The following is a 26576-nucleotide window of genomic DNA, read 5'->3' as shown; positions in this document are numbered from 1 at the left end:
CCATTTGGTGCATCGCCTCTTCGCCCGCTTGGATCGTATGGAGCGTCGCAACAAGCGACACTATGAGCACGTCAAGTTGATGATCCGTTCCGGCGGCGAAATTCCCTCCGAGCCTGACACCCCTTCTGGTACATCTGAGGTGGAGGAGGATGCTCACGAGGAGGAGACCCCCACCCAGGCTGCACAGGCAGGACCGGAGCAGGCTGCGCCATAGCAGGGGGAGCCACACCAGATACAGGCCGTAGATCCAGAGATTCCTATCCAGTCAGAGCCTCCTCTACAGCAGACGGATCTTCGCACGCTCATCCAGTCTGCAGATCCTCAGGCCACCATCGAGACTCCAGCAGCCCATCCTTCCAGTGATGATACTCCTTCACACCCAGCTTGAGTGAGCATCGATGACGATGCTTTATTTTAAGTGTGGGGAGGTTGCCATCTCTGGCGTATTTTTTGGTGAACCACTACAGACTCTTTTATTTTATTTTGGTTATTTTTCTGTATTTTTATCTTTATTTTTATTTTTATCTTTCAGTACTTATACATTGTTATTTTCATATGTTTTTACTCTACTTTCTGCATTTTTCACTTTAGTTTATACCATTAGCCAGTTAGTTTAGTTGCAATTCCAACTTATTAGTTATAGAATATGTGGATTAATTAGTATAGTTTACCCTTTTAGCATGTGATAGTTGGTTTAAATTGAAAATAAAAAGAAAGTAAACTAGAGACTTTAACAGAATAAAAACAATCCATACACCTTGTATATAGAACATAACATGTTAGTTAGTTAACAACATTTCATCAAGGAGGAACACTAAAACTTTAAAGCCACCCAAAAATTTTACATTGAGAATAATGGGAACTCTTAATTTCTACTTGCATGACATGTATAACTGATATATGATTTTTTTTGAGCTAGAGAACACACAGCCTGCGCGTTTTGAGCTTAATTGTATGGTTACATTCAAACCATAATTTTTATTCCTGTGTGTTTCGCCCTTCTTTTTTATTCTGATGTTTTTTGGTTTGTTTTAATCTATATGTCCAATTATAGAGTATAGATACATACTAAGAGATGATTAAGGCCATTACTTGTTTAGCTTACTTATCCCAACTTAGCCTACCTTTTACATCACCCTTGTTAGCCCCCTTGAGCTTTTTAATCCCCTCTTGTTCTATAAACCACATTACTAGCCTTAAGCAAAAAAACAAAATAAAAATTCCAAGTTGAATCCTTGGTTAGCTTAAGATAGAAATTGTGTATCGTTTAAGTGGGAGGAACTTTATGAGAACATGGATGATAGAAACCAGGGTAGAAAGTTAAAAAGAATAAAAATACTCAAAATAAACATTTTGGGAAGCATGCTCATGTGAAATCAATTGAATTACCATGTGCATTAAAAAAAATTTTTATTTAAATAAAAGGGATACAAAAATTCCCCAATTGAAATATATATATATATATATATATATATATATAATAAAAAGAATTAATACACCTGGGATAAAATTTAAGTTAATGAGCTTGCAATACAAAGTGAGAAAAATCTGGGCAAATAGGTTAAGAAGCTTTGAATTACAAAATATGTATGTTAGGTGAGATCTTAGACTAATCAAGGATTCACTTATTAGCTCACTTAGCCTTATACATATACCCTTACCTTTACCTTGGCCCCATTACGACCTTGAAAAAGACCTCATGATTTTTGTATGTCTGTATTCTATAATTGTTGATTGGTTAGATGAAGAACAAAGCTATAGAAAGTAAGGATAAAAAGAAGAATAGAGTGATTAACCTAATAAACACTGAGTGACTAGAGAGTAAACACCAAATCCAGTGAGGGTTCAATAGCTCATCACCATATATCTCTGCTTAAATTGTTAATTGTCTTGCAAGTTTAAAAAAATACTTTTTACATCTCAATTGTAAAAGTGCTTTAACATTATCTAGGTTTGGCTATGCATATTTGATTCCTTGAGAATGTGAATTAATTTAACTACATGTAAGTTTTATATACAAGTGAATAACAAATTAGAATTGCATGATTCATTTAGGTAGTTGCATTTAGGATAGATCGCATTGCATGAGATTCCACCACTTTAATCTTACCTTACTCTTTATCTTGGACTTAGCATGAGGACATGCTATTGTTTAAGTGTGGGGAGGTTGATAAACACATATTTTATGATATATATTGTGCTCAATTCAAGAGATTTATTCAATCTTTCACCCACTTATTCATGTAAATTGCATGGTTTTACTTTTCCTTCCTTATTATGTAATATATGTGACATACATGTTTCCTATGCTTTAAAATTATTTATTTTAATTACTCTTTATTACCATTCGATGCCGTGATTTATGTGTTGAGTAGTTTCAGATCTTCTAAGGCAGGTGATGAGCGGATAATTTATACGCTTTTTGGCATTGTTTTTAGTATGTTTTTAGTAGGATCTAGTTACTTTTAGGGATGTTTTCATTAGTTTTTATGTTAAATTCACATTTCTGGACTTTACTATGAGTTTGTGTGTTTTTCTGTGATTTTAGGTATTTTTAGGCTGAAATTGAGGGACTTCAGCAAAAATCAGATTCAGAGGTTGAAGAAGGACTGCTGATGCTGTTGGATTCTGACCTCCCTGTACTCAAAGTTGATTTTCTGGAGCTACAGAACTCTAAATGGCGCGCTTCCAATTGCGTTGGAAAGTAGACATCCAGGGCTTTCCAGCAATATATAATAGTCTATACTTTGGTCAAGAATAGACGACGCAAACTGGCATTCAACGCCAGCTCTCTGCCTAATTCTGGCATTCAGCGCCAGAAAAGGATCCAAAACCAGAGTTGAACGCCCAAACTGGCACCAAAACTGGCGTTCAACTCCAGGAATGACCTCTACACGTGTAACACTCAAGCTCAGCCTAAGCACACACCAAGTGGGCCCCGGAAGTGGATTTATGTAAACCCTAGGGACTTGTTTATTATAAATAGGACCTTTTACTATTGTATTAGACATCCTGGATTGTATTCTGATCCTGTGATCACATTTTAGGGGGTTGGCCATTCGGCCATGCCTGGACCTTTCACTTATGTAATTTTAACGGTAGAGTTTCTACACTCCATAGATTAAGGTGTGGAGCTCTGCTGTTCCTCAAGGATTAATGCAAAGTACTACTGTTTTCTATTCAGTTCATCTTATTTCACTTCTAAGATATTCATTCGCACTTCAACCTGAATGTGATGAACGTGACAATCATCATCATTCCCCATGAACGCGTGCCTGACAACCACTTCCGTTCTACATTAGACTGAATGAGTGTCTCTTAGATCTCTTAACCAGAATCTTCGTGGTGTAAGCTAGAATGATGGTGGCATTCAAGAGAATCCGGAAAGTCTAAACCTTATCTGTGGTATTCCGAGTAGGATTCAATGACTGAATGACTGTGACGAGCTTCAAACTTGTGATTGCCGGGCGTAGTGACAGACGCAAAAGGATAGTAAATCCTATTCCAGCATGATCGAGAACCGACAGATGAATAGCCGTGCCGTGACAGGGTGCGTTGACCATTTTCACTGAGAGGATAGGATGAAACCATTGACAAGGGTGATGCCTCCAGACGATTAGCCGTGCCGTGACAGGGCATTTGGATCATTTTCCTGAGAGAAGACTGAAAGTAGCCATTGACAGTGGTGATGTATCACATAAAGCCAGCCATGGAAAGGAGTAAGACTGATTGGATGAAGATAGCAGGAAAGCAGAGGTTCAGAGGAACGAAAGCATCTCTATTCGCTTATCTGAAATTCTCACCAATGATTTACATAAGTATTTCTATCCCTGTTTTATTATAGTATTTCTATCACCAATTATCTGAAATTCTTTCAAAAATTTTCCCTTTGTTTTCAAAAAAAAATGTGTTTTCAAAAATGTAATTTTCTTCAGAATTTTTAAAGAATGAATTCTAGTGTTTCATGAAGCATGGCTGGCTGTAAAGCCATATCTAATACGACTGTAGGGCATGTTAGACGTGTCATGTCTGAGTTACATACTAAAGCTTGGCTGGCTATTAAGCCATGCCTGACCCTTTGATTGGAGCTTTAGAGCATAAGATTCCTAGAATTCATATTGAAAATTTTGAAATCCTTATTTTTGTTTTTCAAATAATTTTCGAAAAAAAAAATAAAATAAAAAAATAAAAAATATACAAAAAAATTAGAAAATCATAAAAATCAAAAATATTTTTTGTGTTCTTGTTTGAGTCTTGAGTCATGTTATAAGTTTGGTGTCAATTGCATGTGCATCTTGCATTTTTCAAAAAAAATCATGCATTCATAGTGTTCTTCATGATCTTCAAGTTGTTCTTGGTAAGTCTTCTTGTTTGATCTTTGTATTTGCATATTTTGTGTCTTTTCTTGTTTTTCATATGCATTCTTGAATTCTTAGTGTCTAAGCATTAAAGAATTCTAAGTTTGGTGTCTTGCATGTTTTCTTTGCATTAAATTTTTTTTTTCAAAAATGTGTTCTTGATGTTCATCATGATCTTCAAAGTGTTCTTGGTGTTCATCTTGACATTCATAGCATTCTTGCATGCATTCATTGTTTTAATCTAAAAATTTCATGCATTGCATCATTTTTCTGTTTTTCTCTCTCATCATAAAAATTCAAAAATAAAAAAATATCTTTCCCTTTTTCTCTCTTAAAATTTCAAAAATTAGATTTGACTCTTTCAAAATTTTTTAAAATCTAGTTGTTTTCATGAGTCAAATCAAAATTTTCAATTTAAAAATCTCACCTTTTTCAAAATCTTTTTCAAAAATCAAATCTTTTTCAAATTTCTTAGTTATTTTCGAAAATTCCAAAAATATTTTTCAAAAATCTTTTTCTTATTTTTATATCAAATTTTCGAAAATAACATAATCAATTAATGTTTTGATTCAAAAATTTCAAGTTTGTTACTTACTTATTAAGAAAGATTCAAACTTTAAGTTATAGAATCATACCTTGTGATTTCTTGTGAATCAAGTCATTAATTGTGATTTTAAAAATCAAATCTTTTTCAAAAACTAATTTCAATCATATCTTTTCAAAAATATCTTCTTATCTTATCTTTTTCAAAAATTTGATTTCAAAATATCTTTTCTAACTTCCTATCTTCTTATCTTTTCAAAATTGATTTTTAAAATTTGTTTCAACTAACTAACTAACTTTTTGTTTGTTTCTTATCTTTTTCAAAACCACCTAACTAATTCTCTCTCTCTCTCATTTTCGGAAATATCTTCCCTCTTTTTCAAAATTTCTTTTTAATTAACTAATTATTTCAATTTTTAATTTTAATTTTCGAAAATTACTAACCTTTTTCAAAAACTATTTTCGAAAATCACTAACTCCTTTTTCAAAAATAATTTTCGAAAATTTTCTTCTCTCTCATCTCCTTCTATTTGTTTATTCATCTACTAACATCTCTCCCTTACTAAAAAAAAAGGATCTCTATTATTATTATTTTTCTGTGCCCTCTTCTTTGTCATATGAGCAGGAGCAAGGACAAGAATATTCTTGTTGAAGCAGATCCAGAACCTGAAAGGACTCTGAAGAGAAAACTAAGAGAAGCTGAATTACAACAAACCAGCAAGCACCTGTCAGAAATTTTCGAACAGGAAGAGGAGATGGCAGCCGAAAATAATAATAATGTAAGGAAGATGCTTGGTGACTTTACTGCACCAAATTCCAATTTACATTGAAGAAGCATCTCCATTCCTGCCATTGGAGCAAACAATTTTGAGCTGAAACCTCAGCTAGTTTCTCTGATGCAGCAGAACTGCAAGTTTCATGGACTTCCATCCGAAGATCCTTTTCAGTTCTAAACTGAATTCTTGCAGATATGTGATACTGTTAAGACTAATGGAGTGGATCCTGAAGTCTACAGGCTCATGCTTTTCCCTTTTGCTGTAAGAGACAGAGCTAGAGTGTGGTTGGACTATCAACCCAAAGACAGCCTGAACTCTTGGGATAAGCTGGTCACGGCTTTCTTAGCCAAGTTCTTTCCTCCTCAAAAGCTGAGCAAGCTTAGAGTGGATGTTCAAACCTTCAAACAAAAAGATGGTGAATCCCTCTATGAAGCTTGGGAAAGATACAAACAGTTGACCAAAAAGTGTCCTTCTGACATGCTTTCAGAATGGACCATCCTGGATATATTCTATGATGGTTTATCTGAGCTATCAAAGATGTCATTGGATACTTCTGAAGGTGGATCCATTCACCTAAAGAAAATGCCTGCAGAAGCTCAAGAACTCATTGATATGGTTGCAAATAACCAGTTCATGTACACTTCTGAGAGGAATCCTGTGAGTAATGGGACGCCTATGAAGAAGGGAGTTCTTGAAGTTGATACTCTGAATGCCATATTGGCTCAGAACAAAATATTGACTCAGCAAGTCAATATGATTTCTCAGAGTCTGAATGGAATGCAAGCTGCATCCAATAGTACTCAAGAGGCTTCTTATGAAGAAGAAGTTTATGATCCTGAAAACCCTGCAATACCAGAGGTGAATTACTTAGGTGAACCTTATGGAAACACCTATAATCCATCATGGAGAAATCATCCAAATCTCTCATGGAAGGATCAAAGGCCTCAACAAGGCTTTAATAATGGTGGAAGAAACAGGTTTAACAATAATAAACCTTTTCCATCATCCACTCAGCAACAGACAGAGAACTCTGAACAAAATACTTCTAATTTAGCAAACTTAGTCTCTGATCTATCTAAGGCCACTGTGAGTTTCATGAATGAAACAAGGTCTTCCATTAGAAATTTGGAAGCACAAGTGGGCCAGCTGAGTAAAAGGATCACTGAAATCCCTCCTAGTACTCTCCCAAGTAATACAGAAGAGAATCCAAAAGGAGAGTGCAAGGCCATTAACATAAGCACCATGGCTGAACCTGTAAGGGAAGGAGAGAACGTGAATCCCAAGGAGGAAGACCTCCTGGGACGTCCAGTGATCAATAAGGAGCTTCCCTCTGAGGAACCAAAGGACTCTGAGGCTCATATAGAGACCATAGAGATTCCATTGAACCTCCTTATGCCATTTATGAGCTCTGATGAGTACTCATCTTCTGAAGAGAATGAGGATGTTACTGAAGAGCAAGCTGCCAAGTTCCTTGGTGCAATCATGAAGCTGAATGCCAAATTATTTGGTATTGAGACTTGGGAAGATGAACCTCCCTTGTTCACCAATGAATTAAGTGATCTGGATCAACTGACATTGCCTCAGAAGAGACAGGATCCTGGAAAGTTCATAATACCTTGTACCATAGGCACCATGATCTTTAAGGCTCTGTGTGACCTTGGTTCAGGGATAAACCTCATGCCCCTCTCTGTAATAGAGAAACTGGGAATCTATGGGGTGCAAGCTGCTAAAATCTCATTAGAGATGGCAGATAACTCAAGAAAACAGGCTTATGGACAAGTAGAGGACGTGTTAGTAAAGGTTGAAGGACTTTACATCCCTGCTGATTTCATAGTCCTGGATACTGGAAAGGAAGAGGATGAATCCATCATCCTAGGAAGACCTTTCCTGGCCACAGCAAGAGCTGTGATTGATGTGGACAGAGGAGAATTGATCCTTCAATTAAATAAAGACAACCTTGTGTTTACAACTCAAGGATCTCTCTCTGCATCCATGGAGAGGAAGCAGAAAAAGCTTCTCTCAAAGCAGAGTCAACCAAAGCCCCCACAGTCAAACTCTAAGTTTGGTGTTGGAGAGTCTCAACAATGCTCTGAACATCTGTGAGGCTCTATGAGAGCCCACTGTCAAGCTATTGACATTAAAGAAGCGCTTGTTGGGAGGCAACCCAATTTTTATCTAACAATATTTTTCTTAGTTATATGTCTTTATAGGTTCATGATCATGTGGAGTCACAAAATAAATAGAAAAATTAAAAACAGAATCCAAAACAGCAGAAGAAAAATCACACCCTGGAGGAAGCATCTGCCTGGCGTTCAACGCCAGAACAGAGCATGGTTCTGGCGCTGAACGCCCAAAATGGGCAGCATCCTGGCGCTGAACGCCCAGAACAAGCATGGTTCTGGCGTTCAACGCCAGAAATGGCAGTAAATGGGCGTTGAACGCCCAAAATGGGCACCAACCTGGCGCTGAACGCCCAGAGTTGCGTGCAAGGGTGTAAATCCTTGAACACCTCAGGATCTGTGGACCCCACAGGATCCCTACCTACCTCCACTCACTTCTTCTCACCCCTCTTTCACACAATCCCATAAATACTCTTCCCCAAAACCCTTCACCAATCACCTCAATCTCTCTTCCCCATCACTTCTTCACCACTCACATCCATCCACTCTTCCCCATAAACCTACCTCATAAACTCCACCTACCTTCAAAATTCAAATCCAATTTCCCACCCAAACCCACCCTAAATGGCCGAACCTTAACTCCCCTTCCTCCCCTATATATAGCCCTCCATTCTTCCTCATTTTCACACAACACAACCCTCTCCTCTCTACTTGGCCGAAACACACTTCACCCCTCTTCTCCATATTTTCTTCTTCTTCTTCCTCTATTCTTTCTTTTATTGCTCGAGGGCGAGCAATATTCTAAGTTTGGTGTGGTAAAAGCATAAGCTTTTTGTTTTTCCATTACCATTGATGGCACCTAAGACCGGAGAATCCTCTAGAAAGGGGAAAGAGAAGACAAAAGCTTCCACCTCCAAGTCATGGGAGATAGAAAGGTTCATCTCCAAAGCCCATCAAGACCACTTTTATGATGTTGTGGCCAAGAAGAAGGTGATCCCCGAGGTCCCTTTCAAACTCAAAAGAAATGAGTATCCGGAGATCCGACATGAAATTCAAAGAAGAGGTTGGGAAGTTCTAACAAATCCCATCCAACAAGTCGGCATCCTAATGGTTCAAGAGTTCTATGCCAATGCATGGATCACCAAGAACCATGATCAAAGTAAGAACCCGGATCCAAAGAACTACGTTACAATGGTTCGGGGGAAATACTTAGATTTTAGTCCGGAGAATGTGAGGTTGGCGTTTAACTTGCCCATGATGCAAGGTGATGAACGCCCCTACACTAGAAGGGTCAACTTTAATCAAAGGTTGGACCAAGTCCTTATGGACATATGTGTGGAAGGAGCTCAATGGAAGATTGACTCCAAAGGCAAGCCGGTTTAACTAAGAAGATTGGACCTCAAGCCTGTGGCTAGAGGATGGTTGGAGTTCATTCAATGCTCAATCATTCCCACTAGCAACCGATCTGAAGTTACTGTGGATCGGGCCATCATGATTCATAGCATCATGATTGGAGAGGAAATAGAAGTTCATGAAGCCATCTCTAATGAACTCTACAAAATAGCCGAAAAGTCATCCCCCATGGCAAGGCTAGCTTTTCCTCATCTTATCTGCCATCTATGTTACTCAGCTGGAGCTTTCATAGAAGGAGACATTCCTATTAAGAAAGAGAAGCCCATCACTAAGAAAAAGATGGAGCAAGCAAGAGAGCCCATTCATGGAGCTCAAGAGGCGCAGGAAGCTCATCACCATGAGATCCCGGAGATGCCTCAAATGCATTTTCCTCCACAAAATAGGGAGCAAATCAACACCTCCCTAGGAGAATTAAGTGCCAACATGGGACAATTAAGGGTGGAACATCAAGAGCACTCCATCATGCTCCATGAAATAAGAGAAGATCAAAAAGCAATGAGAGAGGAGCAACAAAGACAAGGAAGAGACATAGAATAGCTCAAGGACATCATTGGTTCCTCAAGAAGGAAACGCCACCATCACTAAGGTGGATTCATTCCTTGTTCTTATTTCTTCTGTTTTTCGTTTTCTATGTTATGTGCTTATCTATGTTTGTGTCTTCATTACATGATCATTAGTAGTTAGTAACTTTGTCTTAAAGTTATGAATGTCCTATGAATCCATCACCTCTCTTAAATGAAAAATGTTTTAATTCAAAAGAACAAGAAGTACATGAGTTTCGAATTTATCCTTGAACTTAGTTTAATTATATTGATGTGGTGACAATGCTTCTTGTTTTCTGAATGTATGCTTGAACAGTGCATATGTCTTTTGAAGTTGTTGTTTAAGAATGTTAAATATGTTGGCTCTTGAAAGAATGATGACTAGGAGACATGTTATTTGATAATCTGAAAAATCATAAAAATGATTCTTGAAGCAAGAAAAAGCAGCAAAGAACAAAGCTTGCAGAAAAAAAAATAGTGAAAAAAAATAGAAAGAAAAAGAAAAAGCAAACAGAAAAAGCCAATAACCCTTAAAACCAAAAGGCAAGGGCAAATAAAAAGGATCCCAAGGCTTTGAGCATCAGTGAATAGGAGGGCCTACAAAAATAAAATTCTGGCCTAAGCGGCTAAACTAAGCTGTCCCTAACCATGTGCTTGTGGCGTGTAGGTGTCAAGTGAAAACTTGAGACTGAGCGGTTAAAGTCAAGGTCCAAAGCAAAAAAAGAGTGTGCTTAAGAACCCTGGACACCTCTAATTGGGGACTTTAGCAAAGCTGAGTCACAATCTGAAAAGGTTCACCCAATTATGTGTCTGTGGCATTTATGTATCCGGTGGTAATACTGGAAAACAAAGTGCTTAGGGCCACGGCCAAGACTCATAAAATAGCTGTGTTCAAGAATCATCATACTGAACTAGGAGAGTCAATAACACTATCTGAACTCTGAGTTCCTATAGATGCCAATCATTCTGAACCTCAATGGATAAAGTGAGATGCCAAAACTATTCAAGAGGCAAAAAGCTATAAGCCCCGCTCATATGATTGAAGCTATGTTTCATTGATAGTTTGGAATTTATAGTATATTCTCTTCTTTTTATCCTATTTGATTTTCAGTTGCTTGGGGACAAGCAACAATTTAAGTTTGGTGTTGTGATGAGCGGATAATTTATACGCTTTTTGGCATTGTTTTTAGTATGTTTTTAGTAGGATCTAGTTACTTTTAGGGATGTTTTCATTATTTTTTATGTTAAATTCACATTTCTAGACTTTACTATGAGTTTGTGTGTTTTTCTGTGATTTCAGGTATTTTCTGGCTGAAATTGAGGGACTTGAGCAAAAATCAGATTCAGAGGTTGAAGAAGGACTGCTGATGCTGTTGGATTCTGACCTCTCTGCACTCAAAGTGGATTTTCTGGAGCTCTAGAACTCGAAATGGCGCGCTTCCAATTGCGTTGGAAAGTAGACATCCAGGGCTTTCCAGCAATATATAATAGTCCAAACTTTGGTCAAGAATAGACGACGCAAACTGGCGTTCAACGCCAGCTCTCTGCCCAATTCTGGCGTCCAGCGCCAGAAAAGGATCCAAAACCAGAGTTGAGCGCCCAAACTGGCACCAAAACTGGCGTTCAACTCCAGGAATGACCTCTACACGTGTAACACTCAAGCTCAGCCCAAGCACACACCAAGTGAGCCCCGGAAGTGGATTTATGCATCAATTACTTATTTCTGTAAACCCTAGTGACTAGTTTATTATAAATAGGACCTTTTACTATTGTATTAGACATCCTGGATTGTATTCTGATCCTGTGATCACGTTTTAAGGGGCTGGCCATTCGGCCATGCCTGGACCTTTCACTTATGTAATTTTAACGGTAGAGTTTCTACACTCCATAGATTAAGGTGTGGAGCTCTGCTGTTCCTCAAGGATTAATGCAAAGTACTACTGTTTTCTATTCAATTCATCTTATTTCGCTTCTAAGATATTCATTCGCACTTCAACCTGAATGTGATGAACGTGACAATCATCATCATTACCCATGAATGCGTGCCTGACAACCACTTCCGTTCTACATTAGACTGAATGAGTGTCTCTTAGATCTCTTAACCAGAATCTTCGTGGTGTAAGCTAGAATGATGGCGGCATTCAAGAGAATTCGGAAAGTCTAAACCTTGTCCGTGGTATTCCGAGTAGGATTCAATGACTGAATGACTGTGACGAGCTTCAAACTCGTGATTGCCGGGCGTAGTGACAGACACAAAAGGATAGTAAATCCTATTCCAGCATGATCGAGAACCGACAGATGAATAGCCGTGCCGTGACAGGGTGCGTTGACCATTTTCACTGAGAGGATAGGATGAAACCATTGACAAGGGTGATGCCTCCAGAAGATTAGCCATGCCGTGACAGGGCATTTGGATCATTTTCCCGAGAGAAGACCGAAAGTAGCCATTGACAGTGGTGATGTATCACATAAAGCCAGCCATAGAAAGGAGTAAGACTGATTGGATGAAGATAACAGGAAAGCAGAGGTTCAGAGGAACGAAAGCATCTCTATTCGCTTATCTGAAATTCTCACCAATGATTTACATAAGTATTTCTATCCCTGTTTTATTATATTATTTTCGAAAACTCCATTACTATTTTATATCCGCCTGACTGAGATTTACAAGGTGACCATAGCTTGCTTCATACCAACAATCTCCGTGGGATTCGACCCTTACTCACGTAAGGTATTACTTGGACGACCCAGTGCACTTGCTGGTTAGTTGTGCGAAGTTGTGAACCATGGTATTGGCATCATGTTTTTGGCGCCATTACCAGGGAAAGAAAGAGCGATGAATTTTACATAATTAAAGTGTAATCACAATTTCTGCACACCAGCAGGAATGACTTAAAGGATGGAAAGGAAACATACAAAAATGGAAGGAAAGCACAAAATGGAGTTTTTGAAGAAGCTGGCAGCGACGTGAACGCATGGACGACGCGGCCGCATGCCCAGTACGAAAAGGCAGCGACGCGAACGTGAGACTAACGCGGGCGCGCGCCATGAGCAGAACATAGATGACGCAGACGCATGACCGAAGCGAACGCGTGATAAGGAAAACTCCAGATGACGCGACAATGTGACCCACACGGACGCGTGACAGACGCCACGCACCAGAAATTACAAAAAATGCTCCCAGCAATTTCTGAAGCCCTTTTTGGCCCAGATCCAAGTCCAGAAGGCACAGATTAGAGGTTATGAAGTGGGGGAATGCATCCATTCAGAGAGAGATCTCCAATTATTCACTTTTCATAGTTTAGATGTAGTCTTTAGAGAGAGAGAGATTCTCTCCTCTCTCTTAGGTTTTAGGATTAGGATTTCTTATTATTTCAAGATTAGTATTCCAACTCTTTATCAGGTTCAATATTCCCTTTTTTAATTACTTTGACAATTTAATTTATAAACTCTTCCATGTTACATATGATTCTCTTAATTAATGTTATTTGAGGTATTTCAGTTTATGATTGCTTTCTTTTATTTATGTTACTGTTGCTTCCAATCTGAAGACATCTTTATTCGAGTAAGTTTACTTTTCCCCTTTTGGCTTTGGTTAAGTAATTGGTAACTCATGAGTTGTCAAACTCAACGTGATTGATAATTGTTGTTTTTGCTAATTGAATTAAACTCCAATAACTCTAGTTCTTTCTTAGGAATTGACTAGGACCTGAGGATCAAACTAATTGGTCCACTTGACCTTTCTTTGCTTCAGTAAAGGCTAACTAAGTGGGATTAAAATTCAATTCTCATCACCATTGATAAGGATAACTAGGATAGGACTTCCAATTTCTCATACCCTACCAAGAGTTTATTTTACAGTTATTTATTTATTTCATTTGTCATTTAAATTACTTGTTTCTCACCTTCAAAACCCCAATTTACAAAACTCATAACCAATAATAAGAACATACCTCCCTGCAGTTCCTTGAGAAGACGACCCGAGGTTTAAATACTTCGGTTATCAATTTATTTAGGGGTTTGTTACTTGTGACAACTAAAACGTTTGTAAGAAAGGACTTTTGTTGGTTTAGAAGCTATACTTGCAACGGGAATTTATTCTGAATTCTAGACCACTCAAAAGTTCCTCTCTTCAGACAACTATAACAGAGGAGGCAGAGACAATAATGGAAATCAGAGGTGGAATAACAATAACAACAGACAGCAGAATCAGAACCAACCTTACAGGGCACCTCACCTAAGACAATCACAAGGAACCCAGCACAACCAACAACAAGTTCCTCAGATCACTTATTCTAATTCCTCATCAAATGACGAGATGCTCCACTCTCTTGTGCAAGGACAACAAGACATGCAGGCGCAGCTGAACTCTAGTCTGAATGGCTTGACTGCCACTTTACAAGCTCTCGTCTTCCGGATGGATTCCTCACTTAATTTCGCACATCAACCTTTAAGCTCCAGTGGAATTCCTTCTCAATCATTGCCTAATCCCAAGGGTGGCATCAACGCCATCACTTTGAGGTCTGGAACTACATTACAGGAGAGGAACCATGAGGAGCCAAGCCCACCAGAACACGTGCCAACAGAGTGTGTGGTGGAAGTGGAAGATGCCGAAGAGTTAGAGGACGTACAAGACATAGTTGAAGAAGAAGAAGTTCAACTACAGAATGAAGCACCAAGGGATGCAGAAGCTTCAAATAGCACCCTCCCTGTCCCATTTTCACAACTTACAAGGAAGCCCAGAAAGCAGATGGAACTTGATCCCAAAATGGTAGAAATATTCAAAAAGGTCGAGGTAACTATTCCCCTTATTGATGTTATTCAACAGGTACCTAAATATGCAAAGTTTCTAAAAGATTTGTGCATACATAAAAATAAGATTAATGAATTAGAAACTATTCCTTTAGGTAGTTCTATATCTGCTTTAATGGGAGGTATACCTGAAAAATGTAGTGATCCAAGTCCATGTATGGTTAACTGTACCATTGGAGGTGTGATATTTTCTAACTGTATATGTGATTTAGGAGCGTGTGTTAGTATAATGCCTTTGTCTATATATGATACTTTGAGGCTCCCTCCCTTAAAAAGGTCGGCAGCTCGTTTTGTGTTAGCAGATAAAAGCATTATTACAGTAGTTGGAATTGCTGAAGATGTACTAGTGAGCATTAAGGGGTTCACATTTTTCATTGATTTCTATATCCTGGAAATGCCCCCTAATGACTCAGGAAGACCATCCTCAATCCTGCTTGGAAGACCATTCCTGAAGACTTCAAAGTTCAAGCTGGATGCATCCTCAGGAACTTACTCCTTTGAGATAGATGGCAGAACAGTGAGTTTCAATTTAGATGAAGCTATGAAGCATCCTCCGGAAGAACATTCTATCTTCCAGTGTGACATTATTGATGAAACTGTAGCTAAAGTTCACCAGGAGGAATTAGAAGAGAAGTACATGGAGCAAGGTCCAAGTGTGGGGACAGTTTCTGAAAACAATGAGAACACTTTACCATTATCACCAGCCCCGGATGATCCAGAGCCTAGCTATGAGCAGAAATTAGAATTAAAGCCCCTTCCTCCACACCTCAAGTACACTTACCTTGAGGACAAGCAGAAGTTCCCAGTTATCATTGCGAAGGAACTCACTTCTTAACAAGAAGAACAGCTACTCAGTGTGCTGAAAAAACATAAGAAAGCAATTGGATGGAGCTTGGCGGATATAGTAGGCATTAGTCCTCAAGTTTGTGAACACAAAATATTCTTAGAAGAAGGAGCAAAGCCTATCCGTCAACCTCAAAGAAGATTGAATCCCACCATCTTAGAAGTTGTCAAGAAAGAAGTGACAAAGCTACTTGAAGCAGATATCATTTACCCCATCTCAGATAGTGAATGGGTCAGTCCAGTACAAGTGGTGCCCAAGAAGTCTGGAGTCACAACAGTAAGAAATGAGCATGGAGAGCTCCTGACAACTAGAGTGCAGAATTCATGGAGAGTTTGCATTGACTATAGGCGTCTCAACCAAGCTACTCGCAAGGATCATTACCCCTTGCCATTCATTGATCCAATGCTTGATCGCCTGTCAAGTAAATCCCATTATTGCTTTTTAGATGGTTATACAGGATACTTTCAAATTCATATAGCTCCTGAAGATCAGGAAAAGACTACTTTTACATGTCTTTTTGGAACTTATGCTTATAAGAAATGCCCTTTGGCTTATGCAATGAACCAGCTACCTTCCAAAGATGCATGATGTGTCTTTTCTCTGACCTCATTGAGAACTGTATGGAGGTTTTTATGGATGATTTTAGCATATATGGTGATTCATTTAGCCTTTGCTTGGATAGTTTATCTAGAGTGTTAGATATATGTGTCAGTACAAACCTTGTATTAAACTTTGAAAAATGTCACTTTATGGTAAAACAAGGAATTGTACTAGGACATGTTGTGTCTAATACTGGCATTTCTGTAGATCCAGAAAAGGTGGATGTTATTTCTAGTTTACCTTACCCCTCTTCCGTGAGGGAAGTCCATTCGTTCCTTGGCCACGTAGGTTTTTACAGGAGATTCATTAAGGACTTCAGTAAGGTAGCACTGCCTTTATCCAGATTGCTGCAGAAAGATATTGAGTTTGAGTTCAGTGAGGATTGTATGCAGGCATTTGATAAGCTGAAGATTGCTCTGACACAAGCTCCGATTGTAAGAGGACCAGACTGGAGCCAGCCATTTGAAATTATATGTGATGCTTCCAACCATGCAGTAGGAGCGACGCTGGATCACTACGAAGGTAAGGATCCTTTTGTAATCGCTTATGCATCTAAGACTTTAGACGCTGCTCAATCTAATTATACTACTACTGAAAAAGAGCTTCTAGCTATTGTTTTTGCTCTGGACAAATTCCGAGCCTATTTACTTGGTACTAAGGTAGTAGTGTACTCAGACCATGCAGCTCTAAAATATTTATTAGCTAAAAAGGAGTCCAAACCAAGGCTAATATGTTGGATACTGCTACTGCAAGAATTTGATTTAGAAATTAAAGATAGGAGTGGTAACCAGAATTTAGTGGCAGACCACCTGAGTCGCCTTGAGCACATTAAGGATGATTCCACACCTATAAATGATAATTTCCCATTTGATAGCTTACAAGCAGTATCTGAAGTAGTTCCTTGGTATGCACCTGTAGCTAATTATCTGGTTAGCCACACCTTTCCTCCAAATTTTACCAAGCATCAAAGAGCCAAGCTGAAAAGCGAGTCCAAATATTATATATGGGATGATCCATATCTATGGAGGTGTGGTGCTAACTAGGTAATTAGACGGTGTATGCCTCAATCAGAATTCCTGTCCATTTTAGAGGCTTGCCACTCATCTGAGAGTGGAGGACATTTTGGCCCTCAAAGAACAGCTAGAAAAATTCTAGATTGCGGATTCTGGTGGCCTACTCTTTTTAAAGACGCTGCTGAATTTTGTAAATCTTGTTCCCCGTGCCAAAGATTCGGTAATATATCCAAGAGGGATGAAATGCCTCAACAGATTATGCTTTTTTGTGAAATTTTTTATGTTTGGGGCATTGACTTTATGGGTCCATTTCCAAATTCTAATGGTTACCTTTATATACTGTTAGCTGTAGATTATGTTTCTAAATGGGTGAAAGTAATTCCTACCCGCAATGATGATGCTAACACTGTTGTTTCCTTTGTTAAAAACCATATTATTTGCCATTTTGGATCACCACGAGCAATCGTGAGCGATCAAGGAACCCACTTTTGTAACAGGAGACTAACAGGATTATTGAAGAAGCATGGGATAGTTCATAAAGTAGCAATAATTTACCATCCCCAGAGAAATGGGTAAGCAGAAGTCTCAAACAGAGAGATTAAACGTATTCTGGAGAAGATAGTAAAACCTCATAGGAAGGACTGGAGTGCCAGGCTACAAGATGTACTCTAGGCATATAGAACAGCGTACAAAACACCCATTGGGATGAGCCCCTTCTGCTTAGTATACTGAAAGGCTTGCCACCTTCCAGTAGAGGTGGAACACAAGGTTTTCTGGGCTGTGAGGGAGTGCAACATGAATCTTGAGAAAGCTGATACTGAAAGAAAGCTGCAACTAGCAGAACTGGAAAATCTTCGCCTAGAAGCATATGACAACTCTAGAATATACAAAGAAAAGATGAAGGCTGTCCATGACAAGCATATAAAAAGGAGAGAATTCAGACCAGGGGAGTTAGTTCTTCTATATAACTCCAGACTAAGGCTTATGCCAGGTAAACTGAGATCAAGATGGGAAGGCCCCTACAGAGTAGAAAAGGCAGAGCCATACGGAGTTTTCCACCTGCGTCATCCTACTAGCTCCAAATTTCTGAAGGTCAATGGACATCGTCTGAAGCTTTACCATGGAGAAAAGATGAAGGATAATAAAGAACTAGAGGTTTTCCTCTTGGAAGACCCACTGATAGAAGCAGAATGAGCCTAAAGAGCGTCCAACTTAAGGACGTAAAAGCAAAGTGCTAGGTGGGAGACAACCCACCATGGTATGATCGTTCTGTTTCAGCTTTAGCTTTATTTTATTTTTATGATGTTAATGACTCTTCTCATCACCTCTGCATATAGCTGCATATAGTTTGCATTAGCATTCTGCATTTAAAAAAAAACACACGCACGCGACGCGGCAGTGTCGCTGACGCGTCCGCGTCACAAGTGCATTAGGAAGAAAAGAAAAGTGAACAGAGAGTCACGCGAGAGCGTGGCTGGAGGCGCGCCTTAGGCATAACCATGCCCACGCGACCGCGTCAATGACGCGTCCGCGTCATTCTTCAAAAGATCCTCCCACGCGTCCGCGTCACCCACGCGAACGCGTGCCCCAACAATTTGACGTAAAAGAGGTGTATGGCAGCAAGTTATGATGGAGTGGGGCTGGAATGATGCTGAAAGCACAGGCCCTACCACGCGACCACGTGCCCCCACGCGGCCGTGTCGTTTTCAACATATGGCCATTCACGCGATCGCGTCACCCACGCAAACACGTCACCCTAAATTTTGGCAAAATGAGTTTGAAAAAGAGAGTCGCGCGAACGCGAGGCTGATCTCGTGCCACTCGCACAAACCAAGTCACGCGACCGCGTGACCCACGAGTCCGCATCACATGCGGCGCACATCTTATCCGAATCAGCCAAAATATCTTATATTTTCTTCCCCAATTCCTAATTTTTCTTTTCCCTCCTTATTTCTTTCTTTCCCCCTTCTTCCCTCTTTATTCTTTCTCACTTCTTACTTTCTCCTTCCTTAAATTTCACATCCATTATCAAGGTTCTTTTCTTTCTTTCTCTACTTTTTATTTATGTTTATGTTTTCTTTTTCTTTTCCTTTTTTTTCTTTCATTATCTACAATTTCTTTTCTCTCTTTTTCTTTTAAACCCTTTTAATTGGTGTTGGATACTTAATTGGGTGATTATTCTCTTTTATATTTTGCTTGTGAGATATTGTGGAATTGTTTGACAATTATATATTACTTTTTCATAGGGTTGCTTGCATGTTCAAGTTCATACTTTCAACATCATATTTACCATGCATGCTAAGTGTTTGTAAAAACGTCCGTATGGCATTACACGTTATTTTTAATTATTCTACTCTACTACCTTAATGCCTATTTTTTTTTCACAAAACTCCTTTTATATTTTATTGATTAAATATAATTGTCAATACAAACAGATTGCCAGTTTGAGAGACTTGGTAATCTAACTTAGATATTGAATACTTGATCTATGCTACTCATGCCTTTGCCGGCATGCCAATAAACATCTCGCATTCAATTGCCATCACATGCACTTGCTATATTACCCTTGATGAACTTTTCACATGTAGTCTAGACCATGTGTTAACGACATCCCTCTTTACTGTGCATTGATTATCACTTTAGATCTTCCCCCTGCTCCAGAAGGATTGGACGCATTCCAAGAAGCCTCACTCAAGCGCCAGACATACCAATTTGACTGGGACGCCGTTCTCAGAGTCATAGCACAACCTGGTAGCAGATGGATCCATGGATACCATCGTTCTCGTCCTAAGGGCATATCGGCTTCAGCACTTACCTTGGAGGCTCGAGTATGGGCACAGATTATATCACACTATGTATTTCCGAGCACTCACGAGTCCTCCTTCACTGCAGACATGGCTGTTTTACTCTGGTGTATTCTTACAGACCAGCCTCTAAACTTACCAAGACACATTCAGGATACTATAGGACACGTACAAATTGCGGGTAACTTACCTTTTTCCGCATTTGTTTTAGATCTCGTCTCAGTAGCCGGAGTCTCCTACAGGGCTGGGGACACCAAAGCCATGCTTCCACGGGATGATCAGTACATCCCTAACGGGAAGTATATCAGACCTCCAGCAGTAACTATCAACCGGAGCACAGAACCAGCAGAAGATATTCCCTCTTCTTCCACACCACAAGCACCTACAACAAACCAACTGCTCCACCAAATACTTGAAAGGTTGGATCGGCAGGAACACAAAGCAAAGCTAAGAGAGCACCGTAACCAGCGCCGATTCACATACCTTAAGGAGCTACTGATGCACGAAAACTTGTCTCTTAACAAATCTCCCTCGGCAAGTATACCAAATTGTTGTCAAGTAAAAACTCACAATAGAGTGAGGTCGAATCCCACAGGGATTGATTGGTCAAGCAACTTTAATTGGAGGAATGTTCTAGTTGAGCTAAGCAGAATTTGGTTTGAGAGTTGCAGGAAATTAAATGGCGGGAAAGTAAATAGCAGAAAATGTAAATGCTGGAAGTAAATGGCGGAATGTAAATGACGGAAAATAAATTGCAGAATCTTAAATGGGAATGGGGAAGATGATCATAAAAGTAATTGGCAGAAATTAAAGAGAATGGGTAAGATCAGAAATGGGGACTTCATTGGGCTTAGGAGATGTTGCATCCTCCGGATCAAGTTCATTTTCATCTCTTCCTCAATCAATGCATTCATTGATCTCCTTGGAAATCTTAAGTGATTGAATTCCAATTCCTTGGTAATTCAATCTCTCAAATCTTGATCAATAGCCAATTCCTTGGTCCAATTGCTCATGAGAAGAGATGAGGTATGGTCACTGATTATACCACATGTATTTCCAAATCAAAGTGTTGGTAGGATTATATGTCACTATATCCATCCAAACCACAATTTGGTCCAACATGAGAAAGCATTTCTAGCATGATCTCTTCATTCCTCTTCCAAGGTTCCGAAGAGATCCAAGTATGAATAGCTTCTTTTCCAAGATAACTACTCAATTGGATGAAGATTGAAAGCTTTTTAGTAAAATCAAGAGAAAAGAAAGAAGAAGAATAATGAAAACTATTATTGATCCATCAAATTACAACAGAGCTCCCTAACCCAATGAAAGAGGTTTAGTTGTTCATAGCTCTGGGAATGGAAAATAAAGATGGAGAATGCATTCTGAAAAGTTAAACTAGAAGTTGCAAAGAAAGTAAAAAATACAGAGAGTAATTCTAATAATGCCAAAAGCTCATTTCTAGTTCAAAGTTCTCCCTATTTATACTATTCTTCTGATCTTCTAGTTGCTTCTTCAAGTCTTGGATATAGGCCTTTGGATCTTGAGTTGAAGCAGTTATCTTCTTCAGTCGGCTCAGCTTTACTTGTAGAAAAAGTGTGCAGTAGGTATGGACTTTAGCTTGGGGCGTTAGTGGTGTTAACGTTAAGTGAAACTGTGGGGTCGAGGACTTTAGTGACAATCACCTTTTTCACTAATGTTCCTAACCCAAAAATGGTCCACGTTAACTTCAACGTTAGTGGCACTAACGTGACTACTAATGTTGCTTCTTGGCCCTTCGCAAACGTTACTGGGGTTTACCTTTTCCAATAACGTTGAGAGTACCCCTTTCTCCCTACGTTAGAGTTCACGTTAGTATAGTTAACGTGGCCTTTAACGTAGGCTTGCCAAATCTTCGAGAGTGTTAGTGACACTTACCTTTGTCACTAACGCTTCAAAACGCCCCTACTTCCCACGTTAGAGTTCACGTTAACTAGGTTAACGTGACTTCTAACGTGGTATTGATAGCCATCTCCAACGTTAGTGACAAAGGTGAGTGTCACTAACGTTGGCTCATCATCCCTCTTCTCCACGTTAGCTTCCATGTTAATGTAATTAACGTGGCAACTAACGTGGCTCATAGTGGCTTAATCCAACGTTAGTGACAAAGGTGAGTGTCACTAACGTTGGTGATTCCTTGCTCCCTCCACGTTAGAGTCCACGTTAACTAGGTTAACGTGACTCTTAACGTGGCAAATATGAGCTTAGTCCAACGTTAGTGACAAGGGTGAGTGTCACTAACGTTGGCATTATCTTCCTCATCCACGTTAGAGTTCACGTTAACTGAGTTAACGTGACTCTTAACGTGGCCAGCTGCCACTTTGGAACGTTAGTGGCACTTACTTTTACCACTAACGTTGGAGTTCTACTTCTCTTCCACGTTAGCTTCCACGTTAACATAGTTAACGTGGCAACTAACATGGGATATGATGGCTCACGAAGGCGTTAATGGAGATCACTTTTTTCATTAACGTTGCAAGCTAGCCTCCATTCCACGTTAGTGGTCACGTTAGCTAGACTAACGTGGCTACTAACGTGGTTCTTCCTTGCTTCCTTTGTCCTAAAATCAAGCAATAAAGTGCATCAAAGCTCTAATCCAAGTTATGAGACATGCATCATTCAATTTTGTCATTTAATTCATGCATAATTCTCATGAAATCATGTAAAATTCACAATGTTTGCTTGAATCAAGATGTAAGTGATTATTTACCCAAAATTTGCTTATTTCCTAAGAAAGTGCATGAAACTACCCTAAAACCATAAAGAAAAGGTCAGTGAAACTGGCCAAAATGCCCTGGCATCACAACACCAAACTTAAAGCTTGCTTGTCCCTAAGCAAATACTGGAACAAGAGAATGATGAATGAAATGACAAGATGAATGAATCATTCTTGTGGAAGTCATGTCCTTGGTTTTATGGGGTTTCATGCATAGCAACTTAGGTTCATTCGTTTACTGGCTTTCAGACCTTTATCATACCTTGGAATACTCACTTGATGGCACCCTTTGAGACTGTTATTTATTGATCCCTTTGTCTTTCCAAGGTTTATTGCATCCTTAGGCTAAGTGTTCTGTGAGAGGGCGACTCTTTAAGATAAGTTTTCAGCCAACACTCCCGAACCAGTTGGTTCAAGGTGCTAGGTGTTGAAACACCCCTAAGGACTTACTCCCTCAAGTCTCTCTCCCCCATACATGCACACCACAGGCACATGGTTTGTTATTTTCTTTCCTTGAGGTCTTGGTGTCCAGCACCTCTTTGGGTTACTAAATGTTCTGTAGCAAGGTTGCTCTTGATAGTGGATTTTCAGTTGATAATCCCGGGTTAGTTAACCCAAGTTACCAAGTGATGAAGCACTCCTAAGAACTTATTCATCCAAGCAGATCCTTGGTACAAGAGCACCACAGACACATCCCTCAAGGTTCAAGCCCTTGGTGCCTAGCCTTATTCTTTATTACCTTTCTTTCTTTTTCAACTCTTAGTGTTCTTTTCCTTTTTCTTACTGGGATCTTATTATTTAGCTAGTATCATGGGGTGTGTTTCAAGCATATGATTTAGGATAGATAGTTGCCTTCCCACCTTGTTGGTGAACCAACTTAGCTAAGTGATTACTACACCACAAATTTAAGGACTTACTCCACAAATTGAACTCCACTCTGGTCTTTCATAACATCTCTTTTTATTTAGCTTAAAAGGACAAACATACAATAAGCAAGATGCAGATGAAGATAGGTAACTTGAACCAGCACACATATGAAAAAGGCAAGAAAAATACTAAAGACAGCATTGAAAAACCTAAACTACCATGGAAGCATGTTCTATCTCATACATGATTTTCCTTATTTAAAACTTGAAAAAGATGGGATAATGAGGGAACTCCACCACCTTTTACTTATGAGGTTGTTCGCGCTCTCCTTCTTGTTTGTCATCATCCATAATTTTTTGCATTTTTCTTCGCCTTCTTGGATGATGGTGCACCAATTCTCCAGGAGATTCCTGCAAAGTCGTTGGAAGTTGCTTGTTCCCAAAGCACTTGAGAAATAGTTAGTATGCATGTATGCTTGTGAATTTCTGAACTTAACTTGGTGTGTGAACACCAAACTTAGTTCCTTGCCTAATACAGTAGGTTGAATACATGTAGAAAAGCTCATGTATTGTTATCAACAAAACAACTATGAACTAGAAACTAACTACTGTTAAGTGGTTCCCCTGATTGGTTGGATCTAGCAATTTGCCCTTGAAGGAGTGTAGTGTGATTCTAACTGAAATTTTTGGTGGAATACCAAACTTAGAATTACACACTCACTCTTGTATTGCTTTGGTGTGTAACACCAAACTTAGCTCCTCACAATACGGGGAAAACTACTTGTGATTTTTATTGAAATGCAAATGAAAAGAACACTACCTTAGGTTGGGTTGCCTCCCAACGAAGCGCTCTTTTAGCGTCGCTAGCTCAACAATTCCTCCATTATTTGAGGTGATACTTCACTTTGGGGTTTTCCCCCATGTTGCCCATGTAGTGTTTGAGCCTTTGTCCGTTCACAGTGAACGTCCTCTTTGAACTTTCCTCCATGATTTCTATGTGCCCATACGGCGAGACCTTTATGACAAGAAAGGGTCCTGACCACCTTGATTTGAGTTTTCCAGGGAAAAATCTTAATTTGGAATTGTAGAGGAGCACTTGCTGTCCTTCTTCGAAGCTCCTGGGTGTCAAATGGAGGTCGTGCCTTCCTTTTGCCTTTTCTTTATAAATCTTGGCATTTTCATAGGCTTAAGATCTGAACTCCTCCATTTCTTGAAGCTGCAAGACCCTCTTTTCACCAGCAGCAATGCTATCAAAATTTAGCAGCTTGAGAGCCCAAAGGGCTTTATGTTCCAGTTCTAATGGTAGATGACAAGCCTTTCCATACACCAGTTGGTATGGGGACATCCCGATTGGTGTTTTGAATGCCGTTCTGTATGCCCATAGAGCATCATCCAGCTTCTTCAACCAATCCTTTCTTGATGCTCCCACAGTCTTTTTCATAATCTTTTTTAGCTCTCTATTAGATATCTCAGTTTGCCCACTTGTTTGGGGGTGGTAAGGCGTGGCAATCTTGTGTTTCACCCTGTATCATAGGAGGAGAGCTTCTAGTGGTCTGTTACAAAAATGGCTCCCTCCATCACTGATGAGTGCTTGTGGGACTCCAAACTGGCTAAAGATATTCTTTCTGAGGAAGTTCATGACCACCTTGTTATCATTTGTTGGGATTGCAATAGCCTCTACCCACTTGGAAATATAATCCACTGCTACCAAGATGTACTTGTTTGAATATGAGGTTGGGAATGGTCCTATAAAATTGATTCCCCACACATCAAACAGTTCCAGTTCTAAGATGAAATTTTGTGGCATCTCATTTCTTTTGGGTAAGTTTCCAGCTCTTTGACATTCATTGCAATTCTTTACTAGTTCTTTGGCATCCTTGAAAAGGGTGGGCCAAAAGAATCCGCTTTGTAACACCTTGGCTGCAGTTCTGTCCCCTCCAAAATGGCCTCCATAGCATGAGCCGTGGCAGTTCCACAAGACCTCTCGTCCCTCTTCTTCCGAAACACATCTTCTCAGGATTCCATCTGGACACTTCTTGAAGAGATATGGCTCATCCCAGACAAAATATTTAGCATCATTGATGAGCTTTCTCTTTTGATGTTTGTTGATCTCTGGAGGTAAAGCCCCAGTTGCCTTGAAATTGGCAATGTTTGCAAACCAAGGTGCTTTGTGAACCGTCATTAACTGCTCATCTGGGAAGCATTCATTCACACTTGTACCATGTGTTCCACCCTTATCATGAGGGATTCTGGACAGGTGATCCGCTACCTTGTTCTCCACTCCCTTCTTGTCTCTAATTTCAATGTTGAATTCCTGCAACAACAAGATCCATCTTATTAGTCTTGGTTTTGATTCTTGCTTGGCAAACAAATATTTAAGTGCTGTGTGATCTGTGAAAACGATTACTTTGGCACCAATGAGGTATGATCTAAACTTGTCAAATGCAAAAACTATTGCCAGCAACTCCTTTTCAGTAGTGGTATAGTTTTTTTGAGTATCATTGAGGACTTTGCTGGCATAGTATATTACATGGACTAAGTTCTCTTTCCTCTGTCCTAACACTGCCCCAACTGCGAAGTCAGATGCATCGCACATCAGTTCAAATGGTAAGTTTCAATCAGGTGGGGAAATGATAGGGGCAGAGGACATCCTCTTTTTTAAGTTTTCGAAAGCTAGCATGCACTTTTCATCAAAGACAAATGGTGTATCAGATACAAGGAGATTGCTTAAGGGCTTGGCTATCTTTGAAAAATCTTTAATAAACCGTCTGTAAAAGCCAGCATGCCCTAAAAAACTCCTAATTGCCTTGACATCACTTGGTGGAGGTAATCTTTCAATGAGTTCCACCTTAGCTCTGTCTACCTCAATGCCCTGGTTAGACACCTTATGGCCAAAGACTATTCCTCCTGTTACCATGAAGTGACATTTCTCCCAGTTCAAGACTAGATTGGTCTCTTGACATCTCTTTAACACCAGGGCTAGGTGATCTAGACAATTAGGAAAGGAATCTCCGAATACTGAGAAGTCATCCATAAAGACTTCGATGAATTTTTCTATCATATCTGAGAAAATGGAGAGCATGCAGCGTTGGAAGGTTGCAGGTGCATTGCATAGCCCAAATGGCATGCGCTTGTA

At 39.5% G+C, this 26576-nt stretch overlaps 1 non-coding gene across 1 annotated transcript; it reads right to left on the bottom strand.

Moving 5' to 3' along the window:
* Positions 1-6052: 6052 nt before the first annotated feature.
* On the bottom strand, positions 6053-6160 carry LOC148548994 (small nucleolar RNA R71). Its single transcript, XR_015897255.1, has one exon. It is a non-coding gene; the product is annotated as a small nucleolar RNA R71 (small nucleolar RNA).
* Between the last annotated feature and the right edge of the window lie 20416 nt (positions 6161-26576).

Source organism: Arachis ipaensis, chromosome B8 (genome assembly GCF_059453495.1).
Source record: "Arachis ipaensis isolate K30076 ecotype BB chromosome B8, ASM5945349v1, whole genome shotgun sequence".
In the NCBI taxonomy this organism is placed as follows: Eukaryota; Viridiplantae; Streptophyta; class Magnoliopsida; order Fabales; family Fabaceae; genus Arachis; species Arachis ipaensis.
Note: the sequence above shows the minus strand (reverse complement) of the source record. Positions and strands in the feature narration are given on the sequence as shown.